This window comes from Apis dorsata, unplaced genomic scaffold, assembly GCF_000469605.1.
Source record: "Apis dorsata unplaced genomic scaffold, Apis dorsata 1.3 scaffold_220, whole genome shotgun sequence".
NCBI classification, from domain to species: Eukaryota; Metazoa; Arthropoda; class Insecta; order Hymenoptera; family Apidae; genus Apis; species Apis dorsata.
Genome location: NW_006263502.1, coordinates 526783 through 540738, shown reverse-complemented (window position 1 = coordinate 540738; position 13956 = coordinate 526783). Strand labels below are relative to the sequence as shown.

General features: G+C 39.3%; 1 protein-coding gene and 1 long non-coding RNA gene across 3 annotated transcripts in view; both read right to left on the bottom strand.

Annotated features, from left to right (window-relative positions):
• LOC102676282 (protein slit) overlaps positions 1 to 13956 on the bottom strand; it is a 483130-nt gene that overhangs the window by 452163 nt on the left and 17011 nt on the right. The window lies entirely within an intron of this gene.
• Positions 2983 to 13956, bottom strand: part of LOC116185581 — a 23985-nt gene continuing 13011 nt past the window's right edge. Inside the window, exons 2-3 of the long non-coding RNA XR_004150434.1 lie at positions 9608 to 9618; positions 2983 to 2993 (exon numbers count right to left, since the gene is read on the bottom strand). This is a non-coding gene — a long non-coding RNA (uncharacterized LOC116185581). The remainder of the gene's footprint in view (positions 2994 to 9607; positions 9619 to 13956) is intronic.

Below are 13956 nucleotides of genomic sequence, written 5' to 3'. Positions count from 1 at the left end.
TATATATATATATATATATATATATATATAAAGATTGCAGGATTCGATTTTTCTGGAAAACCGATCACGAAGCGAGCGGGTAATTAGCGGCACAGCTAGTCGTAAGCGATTTCGGAGGCCAACGAGGGCGATGCGAGACAGGAATTCGATGCTTGGATCGGAGGGAAAGGGGGTGTATCTTAAAGGAATAAAGCAAAAAAGTTGGTTCGGATCTCATTCTGCGCGCTCGTGTTTCTTTCATTTAATAATCCTCGATTTTATCGTTCGCGAGTTTTTGTGAAACGTATATGTATTTTGAGAATAATACAGGGAGTGGAACGATTTTTAGGAAAATTCTTTTGATTTATAACGTAGTTATTGGGAAGAGGAGAAAGGTATATTGTGTATATCGACATTTGTATATCATTATTGGATAGGGGGGATGACGGAGGGAGAGAGAGAGAGATATCTATTTCATTTTGTAATTCAAATTATTTGCATTTGCGATATCATACACGAAGCGTGTATCATTTTTCGTGCTTACGTACTATACGTCAAATGTACGATACGAGTTTGGATAATTAAGCACGGAATTGTTCTTAAGATAAAAATTATATGAACGAGTATAAATATTCAAAAAAAAAAAAAAGAAAAGAATTTATTCGAAAAGATAGATCGATCCATAGATACGGTTAATCTCAGGAAGGGGATCATTCTCCGAGGGATAAAGAGATCAAAAAAATTGGTATTAAATATCGAATATCCGAATAAGGAGAATTACTTCTCGCTCTGCCGATTAAAGCTCGAGAATTGCCGCAAAAGCTTCCGCGGCTTGTTCGCTTCGAAGAAATTGTCATCTCTCGAATTTGAGCTAAGGTTGTTTCCTCTTTCGTCTTAACGAGACGACTTCGCTACTTTATCGCGCGCGACTCCATTTTCTAAATATGACAATGATATTACAGCGAGAGAAGGAGAGAAGGGGGCAGAGAGGGAGAAAGGCGTGCACGAGTACACCAACCGTGTAATTTCCTCGAGATTACACGGTATTTTAGCATACCGACACGATGACGATACGATACGATGGTTGGCTCGATATCTCCGCTAATGTCCCGACTAATGCATTGCCGCTAACCCCAAAGGCATTGTGCCACTCCAACGACCCACGTGGAAAAATCTGTTTATTTGGATACGTTACGGATTTTTTTTGTTTTCTCCTTTGCTGGATTATTTCTTTTCTTTTTTTTTTTTTTGAGAAATTTGTTTTTAAAATTTATAATGTTTAATTTCAAAGCAATATATGGAATAATTATCATTGAAAAATGATAATGTTTATTTATTTAGGAATATAAACAGGTTTTTTTTTAGAATTCATTGATTTCTAGTTATTTCTCTATTTTAAATTTCCCGAATTCCGAGATATTTTTCACGAGGCAAAAAATTGCGTGTCATTTACTTTTCTCTGTGAACATGTCCCTAAATAACCGAGAACAAACTTCTCGAGTAACAAATGTTTCTCATAATTTAACTAGAATAAAGACACAACTTCACACTATTCAGCTTCATAAAATATAATTTTCCCCTACTCAACATAAATATTCATACAGAATAATATATATATATATATAGAATAAGAATACAGAAATCTGTACGCAAAACTACGAATAATAACGTAAACTTAATCAAATTCATCTTTCTCGCGTTTTATTCCCTCGTTTCATGAATAAACATCAAAATCGTATGGACAAAAATTCCACGACTGAAACGACTCCACCAAGTTACACACCTATTAAATCTCAATAATTTATACAACCATTTGATCCAACCAAGCCTTCTACATACGATCCACGTGAACGAGTCAAAAAGAAAAAAAAAGATGCATACACAGCATCGAGTTGTCCAACTTATCCACAAGAAGTTCGATTAAGGAAAAATCACGATTCGAACAACGTGTACATCGATTTCGCCGATCGATTTAACGAAGCTACTTATCCGTAGCTAAAGTCTACCGAACCAGGTTCGTCGAATAAATTTGTCAATGGTTAGGTGGCAACGCGGAGGCGGCGACAACGTATCGGTGTAAAGTATGCAAATAACGGGCCGTGTAAAATCGATGACGAACAGAGGGAGAAATGGAGAGAGAGAGAAAGAGAGAGAAAGGGAACGGCTTAAACCGAGTGGCACTCCGTTTCCTTCGAGTAAAGACGTGGGAAAAAAAAAAAAAAGGAGCCGAATCAAGTGTACATACCAAAAAATATCAAGAGATCGAGATTAAAACAGCAAATACTCAAAATGTCGATACCGATTAAAGTATCGAATATATTGGAGCATTGGACGTCAAAGTACCGAATATTAAAAATGAAAATATAGTATCGAATATCGAATTTGGAATGCCAAATATCAAAGAATCGAGAAGCATCCAACACTAAAATTCTAAATACCTACAATTATAATATCTAAAAATATCGAATATAGGCGAGACAATAAACGTAAGCATCAGACGACTATCGAATATCAAAAGTTCGAGTAATATTCTACTCGACGAAAAAAAAAAAAAATTCTAGATCCCACGATGTAACACACACATCATCCCTTTTCTTCCCCGCGTTTTCATCCCCCATCGAATATCTTTTCAGACGGCTCGTTTCTCTTTGGAGAACAAGTCAAGAAGGCATTCTTCGAGCAACGCGCGGGACACGGACATCAAACGCGGGCAGCGATGCGTGGCGATCTCGTTCTCTTTTAATCGCAGCAATTAAAAAATAATCACCCGTAACGCGGCGCGCAGCAATTAGGCGCTCGCCATACGTCGTAATTCCTGTTCCTTCCAACCCCCTTCCCCCTCCCCCTAATACACCACAACTCTCTTTCTCGATCTCTTTCCACGGACGCAGACTACTCACAGCCCTCCGCTTTCTTCCTCCTCCCCTTTCTTCTTCCTTCTCCTTCTCACATCCCTCCACGATCGTCTCTGAAACCTCTCCCCTTCGCCTCTCTCTCTCTCTCTCTCTCTTATTCTCGACTTTTCTCCTTCCGCTCGCTAACTGTTCTTTGGCAAACTACCTTTTACAGTTTGCGCGCGACGATGGTGGAGGAGAATGGTGGTGGTGGTTGGGCGCACACGCGTGTATAAACGTATATATTCGCGTCGTCTCGGTCGCGTTTCAACCCTCCTTTGTTCCCTTCTTCCACGGAGTCGCGAGCAAACTAATTACAAAAATGTTAGGCGTACACACTACACGATGGGGGAATAACCCTCGTGAAATAAATAGCTTCTGGCGTTAAGTGTGTTTTAAACGAGAAACGAGAGCCGGCCTTGGGAAACTTCAACTTTTGCGCGGCCGCCATTTTTATTTTAACTCTGTCTTTTTCTCTCTCTCTCTTTGGGATGATGCATCGACACACCTGGTCAAAATTTGGCCTTCTCTTCCTCGTCCCACGACCAGACGAAATTCGCGTTTCAACCGCCTAAAGGTATAGCCGATGTAATGAAACGAGATTCGCGGTTGGATAATAGAAGGAGGAGGAGTTCTCTCTCTTCGAAGGAATGCGATTGTTGGTTGCAAGTTTCGCTTTTCGCCTTTCGAGCTGTTTCGAGTTTATCGGGATATTAAAGGGAGGGTATGTGTTCGAGGGGTGAAAGAAAGAGTGGCGAATAAGACAGATTTCGTTTCAGCGATTCGTAGTTTTGGTTTTCGAAATTTAACAAGGATCTTCGTTTCAAATAATTTTTTTCTAAAGATAAATCGGGATGGAGATTGATCAACTGCGTGCTCGGATCAATTTGTTCCCACAATTTTTTTTTTAAGTTAAGGGAAATATTCAAGAGTTGATTTATTGAACGGCTCATTTAATATTTATTATTGAATATTTGTTACACGAATAATTCGAGTGATGTAATAAAATTGTGAATAGAGAGAGATATTAATAAAACAAAAACTTTTATCAACCACCACTTCTCTGTCCAAAATTTATAAAAATTTGAACGTGCAATCCGATGTAATTATAAATGATTGAAAACAGATAATTCGTGAAATAAAAACCGATTTTAAGCCGATAAATTTTATCAATTAGACTAATCGAAATTCGCGCACAACTTACTCGAAAAAACTTGGAAAATGGAAAAATTTATTTAAAGAAAAAAAAAAAAACAAATTTTAAAATAACGAAACACCATTATTATCGATCCATTACCAAAAATTCACCCCATTACCGAGGGTGAATCGCGAGCAATAACAGCGAAATAATCGGCAAAACGGTATGGCCGCGGGGAGGCGGATATAATTTAGATAAAACCTTGGTTCCAGACTGGAACAACGTAATATAGCATATTTGATGACGTCTCGGCGGACCGGCGGACATTATTACAAAACTGTGCGGGACGCGGCAGAGATTTATGCCCGCAATCGGTGTCAAACGAGCGCGACGGATAAACGAGAACGAGCCTCGGCTTCGTTCTATCGTGGCGTGGCTTAAGTTACCGTGCTCCATGTGCGTAACCCTTTCGTGATCGCGTGTCCTCGTCATCGTACATTTTCGGCAATTCCCGCATTCCGTGCACCGATTCCATCCTCGTCCTCGAAATTACGAAACCACGTTTCATTGTTGATATCAACCGAGGTTAATATTCGTGACATCGTTCGTTAAATCGAGGATTGGCAGGCATGCTCGATTAAATTTCTATCTTTCTTCTTTTTTTCAGCTTCTCTTTTGATTTTGGAACGAGAGTATAAAATTATAAGCATAATTTCTTTGGTATTCTATGGTATTCTATGGTAAGTATATGAACAGTGATATAATTTCTGAAAGTATTTTTAAAAAAACCTAATGTTTGATAGTTTAATTTAATAAAACGTAAAGTCTTATTAAATATAAAGTTCCTTTAAATTTTAAATGGCAAATATTTCTCTCTTCCATAAATATAAAAAGAATCCCACCTGATAAAATGTTAACGTTATTTAAAAAACAATCCTATTATTATCATTACACGAATCCATTACTGTATTACATAATTAATTTCCAAATCAAGAGAAAAATTCCGAAAATCAAGAAGCTCTCGTTCAAAACGAAATCACGTTGTAATATTACAACAAAAGAACACGGAATCCATGTCTTAAAAAAATAAAACGAAAAAAATCTTCTCGAATATATTCCCCATATAATAAAAATTACCAATAGAATTCGACTTTCCTATACACGAATGGAAAAGAAACAAAAAAAGAAATGTTAAAACCAGTGATAGGGGAGCAATTTACCCTGGGGGCGGAAGGGAGGGAGGAGACGCGTCAAAGTTCGCGACAACCCCCGCGAGAGCGCGGCTCACTGTCAAAAAGACCATTCCGTGGAAAGCTCATTACAAGGCCGTAAATAACCCCGGTCGGTTCGAGATTCAAACCGAAGCGGGCACACGCGGCCACGTGGAGGTTCCGTGGAAACGGGGCGACAGTGACAGAGTGGGATCGAGATCGGACGTGAATTGAAATTTTCGTCCGTCGCCGCTTAATACGTTCAGATGAATGGAATCCGTAACTCATTCGAATCTCGTGACGTGAGTTACGGCTCGGTGGCGACCTCGAGTATCGGTCCTTGCCGACTTTTTCACGCTTTGTCGGCGGTGAGCTCTAGGATGGTGCATAAAGTAGCTCGAGATAACGCTTTAAATCTCCGCTTATTTATTCCTGCTCGACTTTGTTCCATTGATTCGTCCCAAACCTTTCTCTTTTCCGAATCGTTTCTTTTTTTTCCTTTTCTTCCTCGCGTTTCCTCGCGAAGATCGTTCGAAAAATAATTATGTAACAATGTATTAAAGACAATTTCAATTTCGCGAGAAAAAAGATTGATAGATTAGACGAGGAAATACATCTCCAAGTTTTAATTATCAACGAAACGCACGCTTTATTTCTTTCGTTATTTCTTTCGGCTTATGGATTCGATTTTAAGCTCGCGTTTAACCGAACCCACCCCCGTTTGCGTTCTTTAGGATCACGGCCACGGCCAGTCGTCGTATTGTGGAAAAGAAAGGACGCACGAAGAAAGGCGACGCGCGTGTCTAGGCCCTCGTTACACGGCTAATTAACGCGACAAATTGCCCGGCGAGAAATAAATGCGTGCACGGTTAATCACTCGGCCGAGCGGTAGTTAGATAGCCGCCCTTTTCGAGAAAAGACGCGTTGCGTTCGTCGCGACGAAAGGCCGTCGACTTCTCCCCCGTCCTCCCCCACCCCTCCGTGTCCTCCACGTGGATCGAAATAGGCCCCGCGCGCAGGAAGCAGCGGTTATTACCGTTTTTACGACGGAGAAAGCTAATTTTCCGCCATCAGCCTCTGGCCTCGTTTAAATCGGCAACGGGAAGTCGTTAAAACCGAAGGAACCAAAGGCGATCGTTAGTACGAGAGATATCTCTCTTTCGATGGGAAATTCTGGAGAATCTATCGAGGACTGTGGACATTATGACGTATTATGTGCATTTCAAATTTTTACGCGTTTCCACGATTTCTTCTCTTCGATTTGAAACTCCTTTAAATGAGAAGATCTTCTTCGCTTCGGATCACGTTGTTATTTTTAACTGTGTATTCTTTCGAGGCTCAACAGTTTATTTTCCATCTCTTTCCGTTTTTTCTTTTTTTTTTTGTTTGTTTTGAAATTATACAAGAGGAAATTGATAATATGTAAAATCAATATATAAAGTAAGATTGCATATTAAGCTATTTAATAAATGATTTAAAGATGCCGGGATTTTTATTTAAAAATTTTACTATTGTTTGCTTATTAATTTAGTACTTGACGCTTAGGTATATATTTAAAGACGTGGAAAAACAAAGAATCAAAGAAAGAAATCCTCTCAATCATCTTCCTCGCGTCATCACAAATTTCTTCGATCGTTAAAAATCGTAGAAATCAATATGTTATCCCATATTCGAAGATTGGAAAAATTTACAAAGCGTATATCTCTTTTCCTCTCCAACAACAACAACAACACCAGCACCGTTATTATCACAGATCCTTAGCCGGATCCCTTTACGAGCATTTAGCCGCGATCTCATCGAGGATTAGCCTTATGCAGCGCACGCGTTTCATACCCTAACCATGCCTGTTAATCACCGTTCGAACAGCCGTGGGCTAATTCGTGGATCTCGAAGGAGTTGCACGACTCGACGATTATATTTCGTTGCATATAAGCAAGGAACGATAAGCGGAGCCCGAACGAATCCCATTATCCCCCCAACGAACCAGTGACCCAATGCAAATCACGGCGCGCGTACGTCGCACTTGTTATGTGGGCCAAGTGGCTCGAGTGGAAATTGCTTGGAACTCGAGCTGCAGGGAGGGGAAGGGGACAAATTGTTCGCGGAAGATCGAATTCACGCGTGTGCATCCTCGATATATATATATTTACAGAGTTTTTTTCTCCTTTTTTTTTTTAATTCGTCGAGAGATTGGGCAGATTAAAATTCGAAGCGAAGTTAGAGTGGCACTCGAATTTACTCGGTTTTTGGTAACTCGTGGTTCGAACGTGTTGACGAGGGATCGTATTTTTTTTTTCTTTTTTCACGTTAATGGAAAATTTTACAGAAATTTTTCTCACTCGACTTTTTCCCGTAAAAGAACTGTAAATTCAAGAGAAGAATTACTTTCTTATTTCTCAGCTACCTGGCGTTTCTCTCGGATCGTAAGAACATCCTGGTTGTTTCCTTTTATGATTGATTATGCTTCGTCTCGTGATTAGATACTTTGGAAAAAAATGTTCGATCTCGGCGGTATCGAGTCTATTGGAGTTTATTAGGACCGAAGAGAGGAAAATATTCTACTCGAAATATTTCTATTCGTCTTCTTGCCCGATTGATAATATCGATAATATCGAAAATCGATATTCCCTCGAAGAAAGAAAGGTATCCTGTTTCGATCGTTTCACCGGCCTTTGAAAATCGTCGAGAAAATTAGAAAGAAAGAAAAAAAAAAGAAAGAGGAAAAGGATCCGTTGCTTTTCTCGAATTTCTATTCCATGAAACTTTATCATTCCATCGCCTGCCACCAAAGTTTGCATTTCGCAATTCGCACAAGTTGGAAAATAATCAAGAAACTCGAGCACACTTGCCACTCATATTTGTCCACACGTTTCGAAATTTCGATGGTTGATCGCGTTTCTTCGTACGAAAACACCAGCCGACTACCACCGTCTGTGTCGTCGATCCGCAGCCACCTGCACCAACGCGAAACTTTGCCCCAACCTTATTACGACTGCTCTTAACGAATTTAACCGTCAGCCAGCAACTTGACGTTTGAGTTTCGCGTCGGTACGACGATGAAGCGCGTGGATGTGGGCACGAGTCGACGACGACAACGTTGTCGGCCCCGGAATAAACTTTGCCTTTCTACGACGTGTCTTGCAGTGCTCCACTCCTCGAATCCATGCCCTTCGATTTTCGCACCAACTTTGACAACGCTTCGCTCGGAATTCCTTCGGTTAATTTCTTCGTTCCGGGGATTTTCGACCCCGAGAAGGAAATCTTCTCGAATCGCAATTCGTTTCGACAAGTTGTTTCTCGTTTCATTTACAGGCGAGGACATCGTCAGTTTTCAAGTACAGTTTGAGAATTGTTTCGAGTTTATTGTACTTCTTCTCCTCACTTTAACGGAGAGTTATGATGAAAAATCGAGATAGAAATTTGCGTTCTTTCGAATCCGGATTTTTTTTTAAGTTCGAGGATAAGAGGATTTCGATGGATTCCGATGGATGATTCCGTTTCGTGAAATTTAAACTGTGAATCGTTGGATTTTAGCCGATGAAGTAAAATACATATATATCTTCAAGTTTCTTTTCTTTCTTGGTCGTGTTAATTGAGGCTAGTAATAAAAGGTAATTACTTTTCATTCGTTCATTTGAGAGAAGCAATCAATGTATTCGTATGTGGCCGGCCATCAAAATTTCGAAGATTGATCAATCGTGAAAAATTTTCAGCCATTCAGAAATTTTTATTTAACGAAACGAATTTAGTAAAAGATTGAACGTAGATAAATTGATTAAATTTATCGGGTTTGCGCTTCCTATTCTAAGAAAGGGAAAGAGAACTAGTAATACAAGCTAAACACCACTCGTAAGGAAATAAAATTAGAATCAAAATTCGAACGCTTTCTCGTAGAAAAAGTAAAGAAATTAAAATCTTGCTCACAGTTTTCACCAGTTTTCGGATAAGATCCGTTTATTATCCACGATAGAACAACAATTCTTCTCGATCAATCATTCACGGATTATAAATCAGTGAAAAATCAGATCCGGATAAACAATTAGAAAGAGAGACATTCCATCCTTTGCTCTCAACACCTTCTTCAATCATCTTTTCAGACCATTCTGAATTATTATAATAATCTTGCTGTCACTTTCCCCATCACTGCTTTCATTTCCTCTATCGCCAATTCACAATCTTAACGAGCACATCTCGTTTCTTATTCAAATTCAAAATCAATCTCATCGAGTTAATTTTATTTTCGAAATTTTTTAACAAAAAACGATTTTACCACGATTGTCGAATTTAAACTAATGTTCGAGACATTCCTCAGTCCAAAATCTCGTCTCCATCTCAAAGTATATTTCCCATTATTTCTTAACAAAAAAGGCAAGAGACCTGTTCACAAATCAATATCCTCTTAATTAAAGATAACGAAGATCCAGCATAAATAAAGGGTTAATAAACAGCAAGCAAACACGAAAGGATGGTCGGCCAGCTCTTTTTTTCTTTTCTTGCTTTCTGGATTTCGAGGCGTTCAATCGTTGGCCGAGTTGACGATTCAACGAGGGCGAAACAAAAGAGATAACAAAAGGATCCATGCATCTTCCCGTAGATTAGCGATCGACGACCGATAAATCTCCGTTTCGAGGAGGTGGATCAAACTCGAAAGCAATTACGTCGCCTCGTATCCGACTGGTTCCGTGCAGGTGGAACCGTGCAGGGCCCTTTTAATGCCCGCCCCCGCCCCTTCCGAGTAATAAACTTAATCGCTCGGCCATTGTCCGCGAGCCAGTTACATTCCAGCTCACACGAGAAAGGGGATGGAGAGAATCGCAGAATTTTTTTTCATATCTTTTTCTTCTATCTTTCCCTTCCTTTTCTAGGGGAATTTAGGTCAGAAGTTCGGTTAGTACTGTGCAATATCACCCCTTCTCTCTCTTTTTTCTATCTTTATATCATCACGAGGGGGTTTATTTTTTGGCGAAATATCGATTCTAATAAACTGTTGTGAAAATGTTTTATAACCTGAATAATGAAAGTGATTCTACATTTTTGGAAAATTTGGGAGGAAAACTCTCTTAAAAATATAATTTTGATCCATCGATAATTACTCTAAAAGTTTGAATAAAATATCGGGGATAATTTTATTTATGGAAATGAACGAAATGAACCTTGGAACGTTAATTAAAAAAAAAGTAAAGGTAAGTAATTCTATAATGGTCCGACAATTACACGATATTTTGACGTAAAGTATACGTTAGAGGGACGCACGTTAGAATTCTAATTTCTCGCCAAGGGTTTAAATATCACAGAGGCCTCGATTAAGATTCTTGGATTATCGATCATTCTCGCAGGTTTCCATATTCCTAGCGGCCTACGTGCGTGCCAAGGATAAAAGTAGACACGTTACTCGCCCGAGGGTGTGTTTTAGAAACGAGCGTGTTGTTTCAGTGCTTCCTCGAGAATCTAAAGGCTTTCCGCCTTTGCGTAACATTTAGGTTAACCCGTTTTGCAAGTTCCTTTTGCAATCCACAATAATTGGCGTCCTGAAGTTTTTTTTGCAACGCTCGCTCGCTGTTTGCACCTTAGCACCGACACGTTTCCTTCCTCCCCTCCTTTCACCGTGAGTCAACCGTGAGAGACCAAATGAATCCGTACGAAATTAACCGACAATTCAATGGAGATTCTTTTCCAGAATTAAATCAATATTATTATAAATTTTACTAGCCGAGTTAGAGACTCGTGATTTGAGTCTAATTTGAGCTGGAATTATACGAATTTATATCGTAGCGATTGGTCAAAATTAGTTACGAAATATTTCTTTCAATTCAATTAAAATTGCAATCGAAACGACAAACACTACCAACAGGATAATAGTGATATTTAATATTGCATCTTACTTAAATATAATAATATTGTACTTCGATAATTGCACGAATCGATGCACGTGCAAACACGAGTGTAACCGGTCAACAAACGTTGAAAGTAAACTCTCAAGTATACGGAAACCTGATACCATAATACATCATAATGCACGTACAAAATCCTCGTCTTCGTTTACGCGTTCAAAAATTCACATAGCGCACGAAACGTACTTCACTCGATTCCAAAATCCTTGCCAAAAATCATTCACCGCGTTAAACTATCATTATAAATCCGATTAAATCGTAAAAACATTTCTTCTGCGAATAATCTCCAATAATATCTTCCCCAAAGAAAAAAAATTCAAACGATATACGAAATAGATAAGATAACGAAGGGACCCATCGCGATTAATAATTGGCGAAACGCGTTGCGGCGAAAGGTTGGGAAGACCAGGATCGTTAATTGGTCGAGCGAGGGAGGAAGAGACCATTGGAAAGCTATAATGATATAGTATAAATGGAGTTCGAAGCGGTGCACCGGCAATAAATTAAAGCAGAGATGTACGTGTTGGTCGCGGCGATTACAGCCGAGAAACGCTGCCACGCTCGCCTTTGAACAAATAACTATAGCCCGTTGGCGATCTCTCGCCTGTCTCGATTTTCATATACTTTCTACGCTTTCGAGGGGGATCGTGGAATCCGCTACGTGTTTTCGCGTTACGTTACGTTAGAAAAGATCGTGACCGCGATACCGAAGGGAATCGCCATTCTTCACGCTTTCACTTTTGCACGGAGCCGTGCATCTCTCCCCAGGATTACTACTGGGTAAATGGTTGTGACGGACAGCTCGATGGGCGTTCCGAGATTCCGATTGTTTTTCGTTCGATCACGAATACGACGACAAGGAGCGCGATTTAATCGACTGATACCATTTTATCGCAGGGATAATAATGGTTTGGACTGGTTTGTGCGTTCAATCGAGATGTGTAATTTGGTTGAAGATTTAATTAATGCGTTTCGTCACGTAGATTGCGTGGACGGATTTTCTTTGATCTCTTTTATGGAAGGGGTTGGGTGAAGGGTAGTTAGAACGCAATTCACGAAGGAATATCGAGATAATTGGCTAAAATGATATTATTACGGTATAAAAATATTTTTCGAATTAACGTCATTCGCAGATTCGCGGATAGAAGTATATATTTTCACGAGGGCATCGAATCCAATCGAATTGCGCGCTTCGAACGACAATAATAAAACCGAGCCATTAGAATCAGCTGTCGATGTTCAGAGAATCTTCGGTTAATCGTCGACCCAGCTCGTTTACCCGGCTAATTGTTTGCCCGCATTTTTACCACGAGATTTCTCTCGCAGGCCCCGTTCTCGACCCGATTTCCTCCACCCATCCCTGGACGACGTCTCCCTTTAAATTCGATCCCGCGGATATCGAATATTGGCAGCACGGATTCGCTATTATTTCCCTCGAAGCACAATTGCAAAACCAATAAACGAGTCTATCCGAGAAATAGGATGTACGCGTATATACATACGTGTCGGTCGCAAAACTCGTTTTACGTTTTATGCGAATACGACTGGTCGTGTTTATAAAAATTCTCCAGGAGAAGGAAGTGGAAGAAAGGGTGAAATTAATTCTTTTCACTGTCTCTTTCTTCCCTTTTCTTTTTAAGTATAATTTTCTAGTCTTACATAAGATACAGGAAAAAGTTTCGTTTATATATATATATTTTATTTTCTTTATTATTATTGTAAGTAGATTATTGTAATACGCTGTAATTAATACGTAAGAATATTAAAATTATACTTATAAATTTTTTAACATAATCAAATATCTTTTTAAAAAATTAATAATTTTAATATATACACCCTTCCAAATCATTCGTTTTCCATGTAAACATGCCTTTCCACGAATACGATAATCAAGTGAAATATCTTGCATATATTTCTGCCTATGCACAAAGGGTTAAAAGAGACGATCACTGAATCAGACAATGGTAAATGGGATATAAACAGGTTTCGAGGTAAGATTCACGGGACGAATCATTCTTTTCGACGCGTAACAGGGGTGGATGGAGCCGTGTGTTTATCGGAAAAACGGCGTCGTTGCTCTCTGTTCTGAAGGCATAACGCGCGCGTTTCGACCGAATTTCGTGCATATTTCTGGGAGCAACGCGCATCGAATAAACGTCAACCCGTTCTCTCGTTGGCTCAGTCGTTGAATCGGTTGAAATCTCGAGCGTTCCAACCGTCCGAGTTTCATCCCTCTCTCCCCGCTACCATGATTGTTCTTGAAATCCCTTCGAAAAACTCTCCTTTCTTATCGTTCTAGTTTCGTGCTTCCGCCACAATTATGCTATATATTTTTCGAGTCGAGGTTTAAGAGAATCTGGAGGATGATTTATCGAATCGATTTTTTCCTAAATCGACATTTTTTTTTTTCTTTTTTTAGTCGAATATCGAGGAATAATCGAGTTATCTATGGATTTATCGATATAAAATATTGTGACTTCGAAGAACGAGGAGTATTTGAAAAAATTCTTGAAAAAGATACTATTCTAATATCTATGGCCATTAATTTAATTAACACCTGTATTATATATTTAAATCTTCTTTCTTCCAGTATAATTTTATAACAGATAATCATCATCGATTATAAAACTGTATACGGAAAATAATTTCGCAAAAACTCTCAAACATTCGTTCGAGGCTAATAACTCGAATGAGGAGGAGGAGGAGAAGGAAGAAGAAGAAAAAGAAAAAAAAGCTGGTTCGTTTCACTTCTTCCAGAGCATTTGGTCCTCTCGAATCAGGGAGGAGAGGAATCGATGCCGGTATTAACATCCGAGACAAGTTTTTCGCCGTCACCCACCCTC